Below are 6,000 nucleotides of genomic sequence, written 5' to 3'. Positions count from 1 at the left end.
AATAATTGAATAAAATTGAATTTAACTCAATTGTTCTACCTGTTGCTTTTGTTGTTGAGCACGCATGCAGCTCTGTGGAGAAGTCTTTCCTGTCCGATTCCTTGTTTGTAGGTATGCCAGTCTTGTTTGTTCACTCACTAATTCCCCCAGATTGATCTATAATCAACTCAGTTTCACAATTTCCAATTTGACATGTTTCTCTTTAATCAATGTGATCTTAAAGTTCTCTATATGACCATGATTGGACCACTTTTCCTGTTTTTCTTTTTTGCTTTAAAAAGATGTGTCTCTTTTAAACTATGTATCAATTATTTAAATGCTTGATTACTGTTGTTATCTTTTAATGTAATTTCCCAGCCTATCATAGTCAACTGTTAACTCACACCTCTGTAATGTGGTTTATTCTTAAGGCCCAATTTTTTTAGATGAAACGAAATCAGTTAATCATTATATCAAATGCGATATCATATTGATTCTTGAGACTGAGAATTTGTCCAATATAGTAATATTGGACAGACCTGGTGTGTACTTTAACTTTAAAAGAATGAGGGGCAATTTATTGAGACAACAGGATCCCTAGTCAAGTCTTCTGTTGGTGAGTACATTTAAGGCAGATTTTAATGCCTTTCCAGATACTAAAGCACTGAATGTAGAAATAGTGCTGGAACATGGCACTTTGGTAGAATGTGAACTCTGATGTTGTTCATGGTAGCAGGTCTAAAGGGCCAAAACACCTATTTGTGATGTGATAAATGTAGACTTACATAAGGTAGTTAATAAAATGGCACATAACAACTTATAAAAATTGAAAGCCCTCAAATAAAAGGGCTTTCTTTGTTATAAAATTTGGTTAAGCAAGAGGAAGATTGTTGATGTTACTCCTTTCCATGCATTGAGCAGCAACCTTGCCGTTTCTTTAGCATTTTGTCTGTGTAAATGAGGCTAAGTTGCTAGCTCAATGCTCAACCCAGCACGGATGGAAACTGTACAAGAAGCCAGCTGGATTCAAATCCTGGACTACTCACCCTGAACTCTGGTGCTGCAAAAAGGAAACTAATATGTTTTTCAGACGAGAGTGAATCATGCGGTGGAGTTCTTTCAAGGTTGGAACAAGGACACTGCTTTTCCTAAAGTAAGCTATTGGATTGGACTTAAGTATGCAGAACACAGTTTTTAAATCTTGTGAGATGTGTGAACTGTGAGACAAATAGTAGTAAATTTCAAGAAGAGGTTGGCACGTTATTGAATTGGGAAGATAAGTAAAGGATTATATTTAATCCTGTAAAATGTAGATCTCTTCTCATTCTATTAATAGAATAATAATAAAAGGCAAGTCAGCGGCATCATAGGCACTCAGGTGCAGACAATGCACAGGATGTAAATTATACAAGACAGAAAAAAAGACATTGGTGCATAAATAAGATTAAATCAGAGACCAGTCCATTTTAGTGCAAGAGGCTGTCCATCATGTTCTCTGACTGAGGTAGGGTTAGTGTTGTGCAGGTCAGTTCAAGAACCTGATGGCCATAGGAAAGCAGCTGTTCCTGAACCTAGTGGTGTCGGTCTTTAGGCTTCTGTACCTTCTGCCTGATGGTATTAGCAAGAAAAGAGCATGACCTGGATGGTGGGGATTCTTGACGATAGACGCAGTCTCCCCGAGTGGGCATCTCTTCTAAGTGCTCCTGTCAATGGTGGAGAAGACTGTCAGAGGATGGGACTGTGTTCTGCCAAGGCTCTCTAACCCTAACCAATCAGGATTCTTTCAACAATGGTGTAATTTGCATATTCATTGATAGTTTTGGAGAAGTGCTTAGCCACAGAGTCATGGGTGTAAAGTCAGTAGATTGGGGAGTAAGCCTTGTGGGGCACCTGTTCTGATTACCAGTGAGGAGGAAATGTTACTGATCTGTACTGATTACGATGTGCTGATGAGGAAGTTAAGGATCTAGTTGCAGGGTGAGGTACAGCTATCCATATCTTTGAACTTGATGATAAGTATAGAGGGGCTAATAATGTTGAATGTGGAGCTGTAGTCAATGAACAGCAGCCTGCTGTATGCATTACTGCCATCCAGATTATCCAGACTGAATGGAGAGCCAGTGAAAATAGCTGTTGCCCTGATGTGTTATGCAGGTCATCTCTTCTATGGGAGTTCATTTATGCTATAACCAACCTCTCAAAGCACATTGTTAGGGTGGATATAAGTCCTATTAGATGGCAGTTATTGTGGCAGATCAGCATGCTTTCCTTTTGCACCTTTTGAAGCAAGTGGGAATCACAGTCCGTAGAAGAAAGAAGTTGAAGATGTCATTGAATATACCAACCAACTGGTCTGCACAGATCTTTAGCACTTGGTCAGACACACTGTATTGGACAGACCGTTCACCCTCTTGAAAGAGACTGAGATCACAATAATGCTGTTGTTTTGGGAGCTGGAGTAGGAGTGTCATTATTCTCTTTTTGAGAGCTTCTATAAAAGGCATTGAGCACATCTAGAAGTATTGCAAGGTTGCCACCTGCCTTTGCCTTACAGAAAGTTAAGAAGGCACGCAAGCTATGCCACAGCTGCTGAGTATTTGTAAGTGACTCCAGTTTTGTTCAGAAATATGCCTTTGCACAATAATCACCTGGAAGCTGGAATTGGATGGCATGATTGACTGGATCGCCTATCCAAAATGGCACAGATCTGAACTTCATCCAGGGCAGCTGGTTGGCGAAGACCCAGAATGATTTTGTAAACAAATTGTAAAAGGGGTACAGAAGGTAAATCTTGCAGGGGTGGGGGGGAGATTGTGGGAGTATGGACAGATTGAGAAAAGATTCCAAAAGCATATGACATCCTGGGATTTATCTAGGTGCATAGAGTACAAAAGTAAGGATATCATGATGAACAGTGGTTTGCCCATCTTAAGACACAGTCCAGTATGGATCCTGTTGTAGCGGTGGCTACACACAGCGCTGGAATAACGACACACAGTCGGTGAGTTGAAGTTGCTTTAAAGCTTTATTCAAACTTTGCGGCCTCGCTTTTAAGCCTTCCCATTTCCGCCCTCCCGGGGTGGGAATGCTGTAGGGGGGCGCATATTCACAGTCCCGTCCCGCGCGCGGGCTTTTCCCCTTGCTGGTGAAGAAGGCCTGGCGCCCTTTTTGGGACCGGCCTCCCTGCCGGAGCATGCCATTTTGTGAGCTGGTTCAAGTGCGCTGGGAAGTGGGTTGCCACATAACCCCCCCCCCCCAGTGTCCACAGTCTGAGTCGGTCTCTGTTTGGGAGGTCTGCCTCTGCACCACGGTGCCGGAGCCCCGACCGGCTGCGCCAAGTCCACATGGGCCAGTTTGAGTCGGTCCACCGTGAAAACCTCCTCTTTCCCCCAATGTCCAGTACGAATGTGGACCCATTGTTTCTGATCACCGTAAATGGCCCCTCGTGGTGCCGCTGTAGCGGTGCCCGACGTCCGCCCCGTCGTACAAAAACAAACTTATAGTTCTGCATGTCTTTGGGTATGCAGGTCGGGTTCTGCCCATGCTGTGAAGTGGGTACGGGGGCCAGGTTACCGAGCCTTTCACGTAGTCTGTCCAGGACTGCTGCGGGTTCTTTCTCCTGCCCCTTGGGGCCGGTATGAACCCTCCTGGGATGACCTAGGGTGCGCCGTACACCAGCTCAGCGGACGAGGTGTGCAGATCCTCTTTGGGCGCCGTGCGAATTCCGAGCAGGACCCAGGGAAGCTCGTCCACCCAGTTAGGCCCTTTGAGGCGGGCCATGAGAGCGAACTTCAGGTGACGGTGGAAACGCTCCACTAGTCCGTTCGACTGTGGGTGATAGGCAGTTGGGTGGTGCAGCTGTGTCCCCAAAAGGCTGGCCATAGCTGACCACAGGCTGGAGGTGAACTGGGCGCCTCTGTCAGAGGTAATGTGGGCCGGTACACCAAAGCGAGATACCCAGGTTGCAATCAGTGCTCAGGTGCAGGATTCAGAGGTGGTGTCGGTGAGCAGGACCGCCTCTGGCAATCTTGGGAACCGGTCCACAGTAGTCAGGAGGTGCCGTGCTCCTTGTGACACTGGCAGGGGGCCCACGATATCCACATGAATGTGGTCAAAACGCCAGTGGGTGGGGTGGAACTGCTGTGGCAGAGCTTTGGTGTGCCGCTGCACCTTGGCTGTTTGGCACTGCATGCACGTTTTGGCCCATTCACTGACCTGCTTGCGGAGTCCGTGCCAAACGAACCTGTTGGAGACCATTGGGATGGTTGTTCTGATGGAGGGGTGCGCTAAGTTGTGAATGGAGTCGAAAACGCGCCGCCGTCAGGCTACCGGGATGATGGGGCGAGGTTGGCCGGTGGTGACGTCACAAAGTAGGGTCCTCTCACCTGGGCCTACGGGGAAGTCAAGGATGTGCAAACCGGAGACTGCCATTCTGTGTTACGAACCCCGTAACTGGGTGTCTTACCAGCAAAGATAGGAGTATCCGTTGAAGTCTGATGATACTATTTTTAACAGTATTTATTAGTAAAAATACACAAAAATAATATCAATGCAAATATACAGATAATATACATCATCAATACCTAACCTAAAAGTGCGGGTATAATAATCATCAATAAGAAATAAGCTCTATCGTTGTCTAGGGGATAATGAATTGTCCGATGGAAATATAAAGTTCAGTTCAGTTCATACAGGCTGCAGTCGTTGTTGATCACTGTGTTGCAATTGTTGGAGAGAGAGAGGGAGAAAAAGCAGTAACAGCTATTAACTTGCCGACTTTCCTTTTATGATCTGGATCCTTCGATTCGTTGTTGTTGTGGCCATTCACGCATGACCCCTCCGCGTCCTTTAGCTAGACCGTTCCGTGGTGGACTCATCACCCAGGCAAGGGTGGACACACACACAAGCCCCCACCGGTCTCGTTTCATTTCTCCTGGTGTGTCTGAGGGGTGTTCCCCAGACCCTACTTTTATCCACACTCACGGGGTCTCAGATGTCAATCAGGCTGGGATGATGCAACATATCAACCAGACCACTCTGGTTGCCCCCTGAGGGGTTTCAATGAATAGAACAGTACTCAATACACAATTCCTTCTCCAAGAGACAATAGCAGTAATCTGTGGTTCCGTTCTGCTTTTGTTGGAAGGAGACATTCCACTTTTGTGTATCCCTGCGTTGTCAATAAGAACTGCCTTTTCTGTTATCCTGCGTCTCTCTCATCTCCCTTGATAACAGCATCAGAATAGTAGCGATTTGTGATTCTCCAAAAAGATGGGGGGGGCATTGGCGATTCTGTACCCTTCTGCCCATCAGAGTTGCTCCTCATTCGTAACATCTGTAACTAGGGATCTCATCGTCTGCCTGCTGTGCCTCCGCCAGTGCTGCATAGTCCACCCCCTGGGACAGGGCCTGGATGATAGGTCTGGATAGGGAGTCCGCCACAACGTGGTCCTTTCCCGAGATATGCCGGATGTCTGTCGTGTATTCAGAGATGTAGGACAGATGTCGCTGGCGGGATGACCAGGGATCGGATGCCTTCGTGAACGCAAAGGTGGACGGTTTGTGGTCTCTGAACGCTGTGCCAGAACTGATGGGAAATCCGCCAGGACTCTGGTGAAGTCGTTGTCGGACAGCGTGATTGAGTCCAGGTGTGGGGCTGGCAACTTGGCTTCACCCAGGGAGAATGTTTGAAAAGTCTTGGCGTGGACTAGTCTCTTCCTTTGCAGGTCGACCAGCAGGCTGTGAGCTCGCAAAAAATCCGCTCCTTGGTGGTGAGGGAGGAAGTGTAAGGGCAGGTGTAGCATCCTCCCCGTTCTCCAACTCTGTATCCCTTCTGCCAAACAACTTTCCAGCTCTTAGCTTCATCCCTCCCCCCCCCCCCCCCCGCCGTCTTCTCCTATCATTTTGGATCTCCTCCACCCTCTCCCACTTTCAAATCTTTTACTATCTCTTCTTTCAGTTAGTTCTGACAAAGGGTCTCAGCCCGAAACGTCAACTGTACTTCTTCCTATTGATGCTGCC

Source organism: Hemitrygon akajei, chromosome 2 (genome assembly GCF_048418815.1).
Source record: "Hemitrygon akajei chromosome 2, sHemAka1.3, whole genome shotgun sequence".
Taxonomy (NCBI): domain Eukaryota; kingdom Metazoa; phylum Chordata; class Chondrichthyes; order Myliobatiformes; family Dasyatidae; genus Hemitrygon; species Hemitrygon akajei.
The sequence above is the reverse complement of the archived record's forward strand: the minus strand, read 5'-3'. Positions refer to the sequence as shown.